This window comes from Aquarana catesbeiana, linkage group LG02, assembly GCF_042186555.1.
Source record: "Aquarana catesbeiana isolate 2022-GZ linkage group LG02, ASM4218655v1, whole genome shotgun sequence".
Classification (NCBI taxonomy): Eukaryota; Metazoa; Chordata; class Amphibia; order Anura; family Ranidae; genus Aquarana; species Aquarana catesbeiana.
Genome location: NC_133325.1, coordinates 792,688,137 through 792,706,177, shown reverse-complemented (window position 1 = coordinate 792,706,177; position 18,041 = coordinate 792,688,137).

Sequence of the window (18,041 nt, the reverse complement as noted above, 5' to 3'; positions counted from 1 at the left end):
CTTTTAGGAGGGGAGTTGAAAGAGAAAAAAAACTTACATTTAAATGCCCATCAATGCAGCCTTCCCCAGTGCAGCCTCATCAGTGCAGCCTTCCCCAGTGTCCAGTGCAGCCTTGCCCCAGTGCAGCCTTGCAGGATCCCATCTCCTGAGCTTAAAAATCGCCGACCGCGATTTGAAAATGGCGCCGCCGGTGCCGAAATACAGAGCCGGTCCTCGGCTCTTCTCGGCGGCTCTCGTGCACCTTCGGCTCCACTTGTAGTCCCGCCCGGGATGGGCGTGACTGTGAGCGGAGCTATCCGAACCTAGCCGAGTACACTCGGCTAGGTTCGGGCGGCGACGAGTGAAGCCGAAGGTGGCCGAGAAGAGCCGAGGACCGGCACTGTGTATTTCGGCTCCGGCTGCGCCATTTTCAAATCGCAGTCGGCGATTTTTAACATCTGGGAGCTCAGGATCGCAGGAGATCGGCCTATAACACGCACCCGCGATTTTCCCCTGATTTTAAGGGGGAAAAAAGTGCGTGTTATACGCCGATAAATACGGTATTTCTTTTACAGTGATCATCACTGTATACAATCCCTGATCATACCCCCAGAGTAGTACAGTTTTACTATGGTCATACTAAGCTGCTCTGAAGACAGGATGTGTTAAAAAAAAAAAAAAAAAAAAAAAAAAAAAATGCCTTTAGTACTCCCGATACTTGTAAGTATTCACAGGTTTCAGCACTCACAGTACCCCCAGTTACTCTCAGTACTCATGGTTACTCATAGTACACCCAATTACTCAGTCACTCCAAGCACTGCCATAAGATTATGGTATATTTGAAGATTGTTGCTCCTCCCGTGGCTCACTAGGTTCCACCCTTCTGGGGGTTCCTGACTGATGTGATTCAATCTATCAATCTCCAAAAACTTTTTGGTTTCAACCAAAACGATTATCACTGTCCTTGAGCTGTGATACCTGATATCTCCTTAAAATAAAACTATGGGCAAAACCTTTTTTTCAAAACTGACAGGGGTTTTAATCCCTCTCTGTTCTATCCAAAACTAAAAAAAAGTTTTTTGCCTTATAGTTATACTTTAAAGGCTATGTTCACTTTTTTTTTTTTTTTTTTTTTTTTTTTATCACAACCCCCCCCAAATTCTGGCTCCCCTATGTATCAGTGTAGCTTTAATGTGCTTCTTTTCCATTTATTCTACACACACTTGCCTCCCTTCTCTTCAAAGATTTTTAAAAACACTTCTCCATTACTTCTGCCTTACTTCCTGGTCAGACTATAATAGGTCATGACACAGGAAGGAGTTGACCAGCTGATCTCATTGGCACACCCTGCATCTACCCTCAGTTGATCAACTCTTTCCTGTGTCATGACCTAAAGTCTGACCAGGAAGTAAGGCAGAAGTACGTGAGCAGTGTGTTGTAACTGCTTGCCGGTTGTCGTATGACGGCCAGGCGGCGTGGCTCTGCAGGAGGGCGTCATATGACGGCCTCCCATTTAAACAGGGAATGCGCGTGATCGTGCATCCCTGTTCCTTCGGTGGTGGCGTGTCATGGAGACACCGCTTGCCACCGAGGGGGGTGAAGAGCCATTGGGCATGGCTGTTTACCACGTGATCGGCCGTGATGAAGTTGGCTGATCAAATGGTTTCACCCCACTGTGCACGGTGCGAGCACACTGCGCGTCAGTGGTGGCTTGTCAACGAAGCTGGTAAACAGCCATTGGTGATCTTTTCACAGCCGATCACTAAATGTCAACAAACCGTGGTAACGAGATGTTACCGGGTTCTCCTCCACACACCGATCGTGTGTGAGAAGGAGATTGCAGTAACATCTCGTTACAGCTTAGTGTATACCAATCACACTGATTCCCCCCCATAAAGAGTACCTGTCACAGTCCATCAGACCATCTGAGTACCTGTCACCAGACTGAGTACCCGAGTACCTATTTGCAGCCCATGTCTCATAGAATATACATTGGTGTGTTTGCTTTCCAAATTGGGGTCATTTTGTGGGTAATTCCACTGTCCTGGTGCTCCAGGACCTTCAAAAGTGTGATGGGTAGGAATAATATGTGTAATTTATGCTTCTAGAACGCCTGAAGGTACTACTTCAATGTTGGTCCTCTGTATGTGGCCAGGCTGTTTAAAAGTCTCACACATGTGGTATTGCCATACTCTGAAAAAGTAGCAGAATGTATTTTGGGGTGTAATTTGTTGTATGCATATGCTGTGTATGAGAAATAACCTGATATTAAGACAATTTTGTAAATAAAAAAATCTTCATTTTGCGAAAAAATTACATCTTAAAAAAAACTCACCATGCTACTTAATACCTTGTAATTTCTACTTTCTAAAAAGGGGTCATTTGGGGAGTATTTGTACTTTCCTGACTTGTTAGTGTCTCAAGAAATGAGATTCACCTAATGTACTGAAGGCCTGATCAGATGTGATCAATTTTCAGTGATTGGCACCATAGTTTGTAGACTCTCTAACTTTCACAAAGACCAAATAATTTACACTTATTTGGGTTATTTTTACCACAGATGTGTAGCAGCATAAATTTTGGCCAAAATTTTTGAAGAAAAATTACTAATTTGGCTAAATTTTGACAAACAAAGAGGCCACTTTTTTCACAATTTACGTTTTTTAAAATTTATTGATAGCACAAAAAAAACTCAAAAAACACTAGTGATTAAATACCACCAAAAGAAAGCTCTATTTGTGTGGGGAAAAAAAGATGCACGTTTCATATGGGTACCTGTACAGTATTACATGACTGAGTAATTGTCATTCAAACTGAGTGCTGAAAATTGGTCTGGGCAAGAAGGAAGGGGGTGTAAGTGCACATTATTGAAGTGGTTAAACAGCTATGAAGCGTGAGGTAAGCGTGTGTAGAATTTAATGGAAAGCTGTTTTATTTTTGCAAAAAAAGTTCATTAGCCGTCGTTTTACGTTGTTACATCTCTACTAAGAAGAGGAACACCGTTATGGCAGGCAGCAGCTAGCTGCCATAACCCCGGTATCCTCTTCTTCAGCGGGCGGTCCGCTTCAAGATAAAAGTGGTCTCTGCGGCGGATTTGCAGCAAGATCACTTATCGGCGGCGGGTGAGGCCCCACCTCTCGCCACTTACCGGAGCCATCGGTAGCAGAGGCAATCTAGTCCTGTCCCTGGCTTGGCATGGAGACGAGTGAGGGGAAGATGGCCACCACCCTTCTCCATTCCACTGCAGGGTGGAAGCAACGTCAAAACATCACTCATCTTTTCTGCCCATAGCTCTTAAAAGAGCTTTTTTTTTTTCTTTGCATTGTAGTGTAAATATATCTGACCCCAGATCTCATATTTAGGAGTGTGTGTGTGTGTGTGTGTTTTTGTTGTTTTTTTTTTTTTTTTCTCTCTATTACAAGGGATGTTTACATTCCTTGTAATAGGAATAAAAGTGACACCTTTTTTAATTTTTTTTTCTAAAAACAGTGTAAAAAAAAAAAAAGTAAAATAAATGAGAACTTTTTTAAAAAAAATTTTAAACGCACCCTGTCCCGCTGAGCTCGCATGCAGAAGTGAACACATGTGAGCAGCGCCCGCATATGAAAACTGTATTCAAACCACACGTGAGGTATCGCCAGGATCGGTAGAGTGAGAGCAATAATTCTAGAACTCCTCTAACTCAAAACATGCAACTTGTAGACATATATAATTTTTTTTTTTTTTACGTCACCTATGGAGATTTTTAAGGGTAAAAGTTTGCAATTCCACGAGCGGGAGCAATTTTGAAGCGTGACATGTTGGGTTTCGGCATACTCGGCGTAACATTATCTTTCACAATATAAAAAAAATGGGCTAACTTTACTGTTGCCTTTTAATACAAAAAAGTGTATTTTTTTTTTTTCCCCCCCAAAAAAGTATGCTTGTAAGACCGCTGTGCAAATACGGTATGACAGAAAGTATTGCAACAACCGCCATTTTATTCTCTAGGGCAGGGATATGCAATTAACAGACCTCCAGCTGTTGCAAAAGTACAAGTCCCATGGTGTCATGCTTGTGGCTGTCAGAGTCTTGCTATGCCTCATGGGAATTGTAGTTCTGCAACAGCTGGAGGTCCGCTAATTGCATATCCCTGCTCTAGGGTGTTAGAACACCAAAATATTATATTTTTTTTCTAAGTAATTTTCTAGTAAATTTTCTAGTAATTTTCTAGCAAAAAAAACCTTTAACTTGTAGACACCACATCTCAGAGGATCAGTCATTAATGCTATTTTCATACATAGGGGAGCTGGAATTAAAAAAATAAATAAAATAAAACAGCAAATTTAAATTTTTAAAAACTTTGTAACCAAGAAAAGTTGAGTGATACAAATGAGCTTTTTTTGGTTTTAATGCATGTAATTATTTTAATGTATGCTTTTAAGAGGATGTTTTAATAAGTTTTGTAATTTTATATGTATAAGACGCCTTTCACACACGTTTTACAGGCGCTTTTGGGCTAAAAATAGCGCTTATAAAGCACCTGAAAGTCTCCCCGGCAGCCCCAGTGTGAGAGCCGAGTGCTTTTACACCGGGGCGATGCGCTTGCAGGACGTTAGATGCTGCTTGCCGGACTTTTTTTTTTTGGGAGGAGCAGTGTATACATCGTTCCGCCACCGCCCCTGTCATTGGAATCAATGGGCACCACTGCCAAAGCGCTTCAGCAGCAGCACTTTGCGGGCACTATTAACCCATTATTCAGCCGCTAGCGGTCGAAAAGCACCGTTATTACAGCGGTAAAGCACTGCTAATATTAGCAGCGCCTTACCGCTAACGCTGCCCCAGTGTGAAAGTGCCCTACTTGTTTCAAGCACCTTAAAAATCTCAGCTCCTCGAGCAAACCCTTTCCTTCTTATTTTGGATATTACATAGAGCTGCACAATTAATCGTCAAGAATCGTTATCGTGATTAATCGTCAAGAATCGTGATTGCGATCTTGACTAAAGTGTTTCACAATTTTTTCTATGCAGAGAATTCTCTCTGTTCTTCTGAAGCCACAGCCCTCAAAAGAAAGGAAGAGAAAAACCGGGCAGTCTGCCAAGAAACAAAACGTTCTTTATCAGTTGAACTAAGTATAAACATTGTAACAGTTTGTCAATGGAATAGACTTCCTGTGTAAGTGAAAAAAGTTTAACCACCTAAACACTAAGGCCTCGTTCACACGGACAATCCGTATGTCCGTTTTTCATCCTTTCGTTTTCGGATGAAAAACGGACATACATTCATCCCTATGGAGCGTCGGATGTCAGCGGTGACATGTCCGCTGACATCCGACCCGCTCCGATCTGAAAAGTGTAACGGAGGAAAAACCTACTTTTCCATCCGTTATCGGATCGGGTGACGACGGACACTATGGTCCGTCATCATCCAATTCCCCCCCCCCCCCCCCCCATAGGGGAGAGCGGCGCTCTGACAGGTCCGTCGCTGCACAGTGTGCAGCGATGCACCTGTCATCTTCCTGCTCAGTGGGGATCAGCGGAGCGATCCCCGCTGAGCAAGCTGATGTTCACGGGGCGGATCATGACTGATCTGCCCCGTGTGAAAGAGCCCTAAACCTTTTTCTGACGTTTGTTCGTTTCAAGTTAAAATCATTTCTTTTTTGCTAGAAAATTATTTAGAACCCCCAAATATATATTTTTAGTAGACACCCTAGAGAATAAAATGGTGGTTGTTGCAATATTTTATGTCACACTGTATTTGCGCAGCGGTCTTTCAAATGCAATTTTTTTGGAAAAAATTACTTTAATGAAAAAAAAAATCTAACCAGAAAAGTTGGTTTTTTTTTTTTTTTTTTTTTTTTTTTTTTTTTTGATAATGTGAAAGACTTTACGTCGCAAGAATCGTAAAGAGAATCGTGATCTTTTTATTCTAAGCAAAAAAATTGTGATTCTCATTTTGTCCAGAATCGTGCAGCTCTAATATTACATTGGAAGTGGTGCTTTGATCCCTCCTTTTTATATATATTTACTGCTTTGTTTCTGGGCCCTAATATGGGTCCACCACAGCGCACATTTTTGCTTTTTTAAATTTTTCCTCATTTTAAAAATTTTGTTATAATTTTATCTTTAACACCCTTGTTTACATTGTATCCTTCTCCATTTAGAGGAGAACATAACCCAGCAGCGGGATCCACAGTGACTGATCACTGTGACAGCCAATCACAGTGAACCGGAATGGAGGCTCCTGGTTCTCAATCTTTCGTAGGAGACTCAGTGCTCTCGGTGAAAGATGTGGTCCTCAGGTGTAAAGGCCACCTCCCGGATGTTACATATGTGTTACTGTGTTGTAAATGGGTTAAAGAATAAGGCCCAACTTATGATCTTGCACACAGGCGCACTGCATTCCGGAAATGCCCCTGAACTGTTTTTTTACAAACGTTCAAGTCAATCAACATCTGCCTTGACACATCCAATAATTTTACCAAGATAACTGAGTTACCCATGTGGCTGGAATTTCTGGGGTATGTTTCTGACTGTCAGAGCTGAAAAAGTTACTTGGTTAAGTAGTGAAACATCTTTAACATTTACCAGGGTGGATTTGCAAAACCATGGGATAAAGGAACATTCCTGAACTTTGTTCTATCTCTTGATTACTGTGAAATTGTGTGATTGCATCAATGCAGTGCATGTTATCTCAGCTTGCAGAGCTTGGATTCATTGAATGAGTTTACTAAAAATGTAAATATTGCAGAATATACAGCCTCATAGTACATAACTAACCTCCATTTCATGCTGAATAAAGTAAATTATTAGTTTTCTATTTAAGATGCATTATCTTTTAGGTTTTTTTTTACTCCAAAAGCATTTTATTAAAATAAATTTGATAAAAATTCAAAAAAAAAATCGGATTTTAAATTTAAAAAAAAAAAAAAATTACTTTCCTGTGAGTTGCTCATTGTAGCACAAATAAATGCTGTTTTTAGCATTACTACACTCAGATGGCGCTGTTCTGTCTTTGTTTTGTTTGTATAGCATGGAGTATTGCTTCTACTCTACAAGAACAAGCTCTGCCTGCAGTGTGGCTCTCAATAGGATTATAGACTTTGTTAGATTTTTTTTTTTCTTTGGACTGTCTATGCACCTTGGTATCGCTATCCCTGCACCACACAATTTTTATCCTTTGCTACATGTGACTGATGGTGACTGTTCTGATAATTCCAGATCAGGTTCTCGACTTCAACATCTTTACTAGCAGCAGCTTGCAGGGTCTGAACATGACTGTGAGCGTCCACTACTCTGCTGGCCCAGTGACTTTGGAGGAGAACGGGGAGCCTCTCCCTGAAAGATACCGGCTGATAGATGACAATAGGATGCTGATTATCCCCAGTGTGCAGAGAGACGACGCCGAGAGGAGATTCCGGGTCAGGATCACAAACCCGGTAAGTGAGGAGATCTGGGACTGCCAGCTGAACATCGGAGGTGAGAGGGGCAATTACTGGGGGGAATAATCAGATTTCCATAGAAGATGATCATAGTGTCATACTGGTAATGCTGTGTCCTGTTGCTGTATTTTGGAGTGCTGGCCTTTATCACCGAGACTCTAGCAGTGCCACCACTGGGCAGGAGAATTGTGTGCTGGATTGATGTGTGTTTTGATAAAAATCGGTTCTCTTACAAGGCAAAACAGAGTGGAATGGAAGAGGTTAAGACATTTGTGCAAGATCATGTTGGAAGATGTAAAACTTTATTGTATAATGTACCTCACTGTGCCTGGAAGAGGACAACTTGTCCTCAAAGGGGCAAAAGGGCACTCCTTCCCTTGTTGCACCGGGTCTAGGGTTCCATTGAGTTTACCTCTGGACGACACACGCACCAACACTTGAGTACGTTTTCAATGCTTTATTAAACAATTTACTAAGGAAATAGCAGGAAAGAGGCGGAAAGGAAACTGCAGAAGAAACTCAAATATCTTCGTGTAAGATTCTTGACAAATGTCCTGGTAGAATTTGGCTATTATAATAGAATGCGCTCCCCTCGTGGGACACACTCTTTGCTCGCCTGGATAGGCCTCTCTCACTTGCCTAGCAGCCAGCACGTAGCACAAACAAAAGTCTCTGCCACAGACTTGTTTGGGAACAAACCCGTACGATCCTCTGCCACAGGATGTATTGTTTTTTTTCTGCAATGAATGTCAGTCACAGTGCCTGAACCTTTAAGCCAACCCGGCAGTACTATGCGGTAGGATTACTTTAGGATACGTCCTCCAACCGAGTCACCAGGCCCCTCTCCAGACCAGCACTCTGCATGATCCTTCCATGATGGGTCCTCCCCTGGGATCTCCTCGGTTGTCCAGCTTCTTCACTCAGGATAGACAGCTCAGGACCATTCCTCGGCCGATATGGTAGGCCCCAGACAAGCTTCTGGACCCACCCATGCGCCGCAGCGACGTGGGCCTCCGGGAACGGAGGACCACAAGATGACTCTCTAATGCACACCTGTTGGCCAGGAGGGCCAGCAGGTGGCTGTAAAACGAACCCCAAAATATGGCGTCTGTCCCATAAATACCCTCACCCAGAATGCAACTCGGAGGACCACCTCCACTGAGCATGCCTCCGGGACAGAACAGCATCCATACGCTTCAACACGTTGCCTTTCCAACACTAACCAGTGATAACAGCGACACCCACCAGTCAGCACGGAAACATACACAACGTCAGGCAAGCTGGAACAGAGGCAAACTTAACTTATTTAACGAACAAGTCACTAAATTTACCTAACGTGGTAGATCGCAAATCTAATATATATATATTTACCACCTTTCTCTTCCCTGTTGTTGTTTTTTGACATTTCACACCTTAAGCCCAGGTTCACATTACTGCGATGGGATGTACTGCAAAATTTTTTATTTTGTTTTTTGTTTTTGTCGTGTGAGGTGCGAATTTGACTTGCGCGTTGAGGTGGACAGGTGCAAATTTACCGAAAATTTCAGGAGGCAGACAGTGAGCCAGAGATGTGAACTGTGTGCTGCGAATTTATTGCAAGTTCAATTGAAGCTTATATAGATGATAAAATTTGCACTGCACCATAGGAATTTGCATTGCAGCCAACACGACAGGTCCCTTTTTTTTTTTTTTTTATATGTTTGCAATGCATAGATGTGAACCAAAGCCATGGAATACTATGCTTTTTACATAATCTGTGTGCTCCTAAACAAACATATCACACCCGCTGTATATTCGTATTGGTGTGAACCCAGGCTCAAGAGGTTGTAAACCTCCCTGCAGTACTTGTACCTATAGGTAAGGCTTACCTCCTAGGTACTGTTTACTGCACCGATGCCCTCTGAAGGAGCGGCCGCCCGTGCCATCTTCTGCAGGAGCGAGTGTCATGACCTGCGGCTCTAGCCAGTCACATAGCTGAAGTCCACGGCCCCCGAAAGGAAGAGGGCGAACATGGATGCGGGCTGCAGTGGGGACACCGTGGGCTTTGTTTGCAAGTAAGTGTTGCATAATATGCTAGTATGCAATGCATACTAGCACATTATACCTTTACTTTGCAGGGAAGGTGAAATACCCCCCCCCCCCCCATGCAGGGTTTACTTTCTCTTTGAGCCCTGGTTCACATTGGTGTGATTTGACATGTCAAATCGGCGGCAATGGCACTGCTGTCTTTGCGATGCCGCACCGATTTTAAAAAGTCGTTTCTGTACTACTTTTTTGCGAATTTTTGGGGTGCGATTTTCATTGACATCTGTGCAGAAACCCGCAATTGGGACTGACATGCAGGAGTGAAATCATGTGAGTTCATCTGAACTCGCACAGCTTCGTTCCCGCAGCTCAGTGTGGACCCGGGCTAAGCCATGTAACTTGAACAATTAACTGCCCCATACATGGCACTATGGGATGGGTTGTGGAATTGGAAAAGGGTGTGTGTTTTATTAAACTTTCACACCTTCCATAATGTTCTCGGGCAATCGGCATCTGCCTGTCATGTTACCTGGTGACGAAGGTAACTAGGTACCCATTTGGGTAGAATTGCTGGGTATGTTCCCAACACTCATTACAATTGAAAAGAACCTACTTAGATGAGTAGAAGGGGTAACAGAGTGGCCTCTTGACCGCCTGCCTTTTTCTGACACTTTTTTTGTTCACATGTAACAATCTGTATTGAAAATTACTTGGAACCCTCAAATGTGATTTATATTTTTGGGTATAGAATCACTAGAGAATAAAATGGTGGGTCGTGCAATTTTTTTTTTTTTTTTTTGTCACATGGAATTTGCGCAGCGTTTTTTCAAATAGTTTTTTGGGAGTAAAATACACTTTATTTTTTTTTTTATTTTAATGCAAATTATAGTGGTGGAGGATTTGCACTGTTGGATACTTACCGTATATACTCGTGTATAAGTCGAATTTTTCAGCCCCTTTTTTGGGGCTGAAAGTGCCCCCCTCGACTTATACACGAGTCACCGCCGTCTGTCTGCATGATCAGCATGTCATGCAGGCAGACAGCAGCCAGCGTGTGCTACATAGCACTCGGCAGCGGCTCTCCCTGTTCAAAAGCCGCGCCTCCTCGTCTGTGATAGGCTGTACACTGACAGCCTATCGCGGACATTCTCTCAACCTCGTTCATGGTATGAGGATGAGAGAATGTCCGTGATAGGCTGACTGCTGGGAAATTGCGTTTTCTGCCTATCGTGGACGAGGAGGAGGCGCGGCTTTTGAACAGTGAATGGCCGCCGAATACTACACACTGATCGGTGCAGAGCGACGCACGGAGGCATGCGCAGGCCACGGGTAGGATGCAGACACATGCACACAGACACACATGCACACAGACACACAGGCACACATGCACACAGACACACAGGCACACAGACACACAGGCACACAGGCACACAGGCACACAGACACACATGCACACATGCACACAGACACACATGCACACATGCACACATGCACACATGCACACAGACACACAGACACACAGACACACATGCACACAGACACACAGACACACATGCACACAGACACACAGACACACATGCACACATGCACACATGCACACATGCACACATGCACACATGCACACATGCACACAGACACACAGACACACATGCACACAGACACACAGACACACAGACACACATGCACACAGACACACAGGCACACAGGCACACATGCACACATGCACACATGCACACATGCACACATGCACACATGCACACAGACACACAGACACACATGCACACAGACACACAGACACACAGACACACAGACACACAGGCACACAGGCACACAGGCACACAGGCACACAGACACACAGACACACAGGCACACAGGCACACAGACACACATGCACACAGACACACATGCACACATGCACACAGACACACATGCACACATGCACACAGACACACAGACACACAGACACACAGACACACAGGCACACATGCACACATGCACACAGACACACAGACACACAGACACACATGCACACATGCACACAGACACACATGCACACAGACACACATGCACACAGACACACAGACACACATGCACACATGCACACATGCACACATGCACACATGCACACAGACACACATGCACACAGACACACAGACACACAGACACACAGACACACATGCACACAGACACACAGACACACAGACACACAGACACACATGCACACATGCACACATGCACACATGCACACAGACACACAGACACACATGCACACATGCACACATGCACACAGACACACATGCACACATGCACACATGCACACATGCACACAGACACACAGACACACAGACACACAGACACACATGCACACATGCACACAGACACACAGGCACACAGACACACAGACACACAGGCACACAGGCACACAGGCACACAGGCACACATGCACACAGACACACAGACACACAGACACACAGACACACAGACACACATGCACACATGCACACATGCACACAGACACACATGCACACATGCACACAGACACACAGACACACAGACACACATGCACACAGACACACAGACACACAGACACACATGCACACATGCACACAGACACACAGGCACACAGGCACACAGGCACACAGACACACAGACACACAGACACACAGACACACAGACACACATGCACACATGCACACAGACACACAGGCACACAGGCACACAGGCACACATGCACACATGCACACAGACACACAGACACACATGCACACAGACACACATGCACACATGCACACATGCACACATGCACACATGCACACATGCACACATGCACACATGCACACAGACACACATGCACACATGCACACATGCACACATGCACACATGCACACATGCACACAGACACACATGCACACAGACACACATGCACACATGCACACATGCACACATGCACACAGACACACATGCACACAGACACACATGCACACAGACACACATGCACACATGCACACATGCACACATGCACACATGCACACATGCACACATGCACACATGCACACAGACACACATGCACACATGCACACATGCACACATGCACACATGCACACATGCACACAGACACACATGCACACAGACACACATGCACACATGCACACATGCACACATGCACACAGACACACATGCACACAGACACACATGCACACAGACACACATGCACACAGACACACATGCACACATGCACACAGACACACAGACACACAGGCACACAGACACACAGACACACATACCATGCCAGACCAACCGACCATGCACAGGCCAGACCAGACCAGACACAGACCAGACCAACAAGGCACCATGCAATGCACAGGCACACAGGCACACATGCACACATGCACACAGACACACAGACACACAGACACACATGCACACATGCACACATGCACACAGACACACACACAGACACACATGCACACAGACACACAGACACACAGACACACAGACACACAGACACACAGGCACACAGACACACAGACACACAGACACACAGACACACATGCACACAGACACACAGACACACATGCACACATGCACACAGACACACAGACACACATGCACACATGCACACAGACACACAGACACACAGACACACAGACACACAGGCACACATGCACACATGCACACATGCACACAGACACACAGACACACAGACACACAGACACACAGACACACATGCACACAGACACACATGCACACAGACACACATGCACACAGACACACAGACACACATGCACACAGACACACATGCACACAGACACACAGACACACAGACACACAGACACACAGACACACATGCACACAGACACACAGGCACACAGACACACAGACACACATGCACACAGACACACATGCACACATGCACACAGACACACAGACACACAGACACACAGACACACATACACACATGCACACAGACACACAGACACACAGACACACATACACACAGGCACACAGACACACAGACACACATGCACACAGACACACATGCACACATGCACACATGCACACAGACACACAGACACACAGACACACAGACACACAGACACACATGCACACATGCACACATGCACACATGCACACAGACACACAGACACACAGACACACATGCACACATGCACACAGACACACATGCACACAGACACACATGCACACATGCACACATGCACACAGACACACACACAGACACACATGCACACAGACACACAGACACACAGACACACAGACACACAGACACACAGGCACACAGACACACAGACACACAGACACACAGACACACATGCACACAGACACACAGACACACATGCACACATGCACACAGACACACAGACACACATGCACACAGACACACAGACACACATGCACACATGCACACAGACACACAGACACACAGACACACAGACACACAGGCACACATGCACACAGACACACAGACACACAGACACACAGACACACAGACACACAGACACACATGCACACAGTCACACATGCACACATGCACACAGACACACAGACACACAGGCACACAGGCACACAGGCACACATGCACACATGCACACAGACACACAGACACACAGACACACAGACACACAGACACACATGCACACAGACACACATGCACACAGACACACAGACACACAGACACACATACACACAGACACACAGGCACACAGACACACATGCACACAGACACACATGCACACATGCACACATGCACACAGACACACAGACACACAGACACACATACACACATGCACACATGCACACAGACACACAGACACACATACACACAGACACACAGGCACACAGACACACAGACACACATGCACACAGGCACACAGACACACAGACACACAGACACACATGCACACAGACACACAGACACACAGACACACAGACACACATGCACACAGACACACATGCACACATGCACACAGACACACAGACACACAGACACACATGCACACATGCACACATGCACACAGACACACAGACACACAGACACACAGACACACATGCACACATGCACACATGCACACAGACACACAGACACACAGGCACACATGCACACATGCACACAGACACACAGACACACAGACACACATGCACACAGACACACATGCACACATGCACACATGCACACAGACACACAGACACACATGCACACAGACACACAGACACACAGACACACAGACACACATGCACACAGACACACATGCACACATGCACACAGACACACAGACACACAGACACACATGCACACATGCACACAGACACACAGACACACAGACACACAGACACACATGCACACATGCACACATGCACACAGACACACAGACACACAGACACACATGCACACATGCACACATGCACACAGACACACAGACACACAGACACACATGCACACATGCACACATGCACACAGACACACATGCACACATGCACACAGACACACAGACACACATGCACACATGCACACAGACACACAGACACACAGACACACATGCACACAGACACACATGCACACAGACACACATGCACACAGACACACAGACACACAGACACACATGCACACAGACACACATGCACACATGCACACATGCACACATGCACACAGACACACATGCACACAGACACACAGACACACAGACACACAGACACACAGACACACAGACACACAGGCACACAGACACACAGACACACAGACACACAGGCACACAGGCACACAGGCACACAGACACACAGACACACAGACACACAGACACACAGACACACATGCACACAGACACACAGGCACACAGGCACACATGCACACATGCACACAGACACACATGCACACATGCACACATGCACACATGCACACATGCACACATGCACACATGCACACAGACACACAGACACACATGCACACAGACACACAGACACACAGACACACAGACACACATGCACACAGACACACATGCACACATGCACACAGACACACAGACACACAGACACACATGCACACATGCACACAGACACACAGACACACAGACACACAGACACACATGCACACATGCACACATGCACACAGACACACAGACACACAGACACACATGCACACATGCACACATGCACACAGACACACAGACACACAGACACACATGCACACATGCACACATGCACACAGACACACAGACACACAGACACACATGCACACATGCACACAGACACACAGACACACAGACACACATGCACACAGACACACATGCACACAGACACACATGCACACAGACACACAGACACACAGACACACATGCACACAGACACACATGCACACATGCACACATGCACACATGCACACATGCACACAGACACACATGCACACAGACACACAGACACACAGACACACAGACACACAGACACACAGACACACAGGCACACAGACACACAGACACACAGACACACAGGCACACAGGCACACAGACACACAGACACACAGACACACAGACACACAGACACACAGACACACAGACACACATGCACACAGACACACAGACACACAGACACACAGACACACATGCACAGACACACATGCACACATGCACACAGACACACAGACACACAGACACACATGCACACAGACACACAGACACACAGACACACATGCACACATGCACACAGACACACAGACACACAGACACACAGACACACAGACACACAGACACACATGCACAGACACACAGACACACAGACACACAGACACACAGACACACATGCACACATGCACACATGCACACATGCACACAGACACACATGCACACAGACACACATGCACACAGACACACAGACACACAGACACACAGGCACACAGACACACAGACACACAGACACACATGCACACAGACACACAGACACACATGCACACAGACACACAGACACACAGACACACAGACACACAGGCACACAGACACACAGACACACAGACACACATGCACACAGACACACAGACACACATGCACACATGCACACAGACACACAGACACACATGCACACATGCACACAGACACACAGACACACAGACACACAGACACACAGACACACATGCACACAGACACACAGACACACATGCACACATGCACACAGACACACAGACACACAGACACACAGACACACATGCACACAGACACACAGACACACAGACACACATGCACAGACACACAGACACACAGACACACATGCACACATGCACACAGGCACACAGACACACAGACACACAGACACACAGACACACATGCACACATGCACACAGACACACAGACACACAGACACACATGCACAGACACACAGACACACAGACACACAGACACACAGACACACAGACACACAGACACACATGCACACATGCACACATGCACACAGACACACAGACACACAGACACACAGACACACATGCACACAGACACACAGACACACAGACACACAGACACACAGACACACATGCACACATGCACACAGACACACAGACACACAGACACACAGACACACAGACACACAGACACACATGCACAGACACACAGACACACAGACACACATGCACACAGACACACATGCACACAGACACACATGCACACATGCACACATGCACACAGACACACATGCACACAGACACACATGCACACAGACACACAGACACACAGACACACATGCACACAGACACACAGACACACAGACACACAGACACACAGGCACACAGGCACACAGGCACACAGACACACAGACACACAGACACACAGACACACATGCACACATGCACACAGACACACATGCACACAGACACACAGACACACAGACACACATGCACACAGACACACAGACACACAGACACACAGACACACAGACACACAGACACACATGCACAGACACACAGACACACAGACACACATGCACACAGACACACATGCACACAGACACACATGCACACATGCACACATGCACACAGACACACATGCACACAGACACACATGCACACAGACACACAGACACACAGACACACAGACACACAGACACACATGCACACAGACACACAGACACACAGACACACAGACACACAGACACACATGCACAGACACACAGACACACATGCACACAGACACACATGCACACAGACACACATGCACACAGACACACAGACACACAGACACACAGACACACAGACACACAGACACACATGCACACAGACACACAGACACACAGACACACAGGCACACAGGCACACAGACACACAGACACACAGACACACAGACACACATGCACACATGCACACATGCACACAGACACACAGACACACATGCACACAGACACACAGACACACATGCACACAGACACACAGACACACAGACACACAGACACACAGACACACAGACACACATGCACACAGACACACAGACACACAGACACACATGCACAGACACACAGACACACAGACACACATGCACACATGCACACAGACACACAGACACACATGCACACAGACACACAGACACACATGCACACATGCACACAGACACACAGACACACATGCACA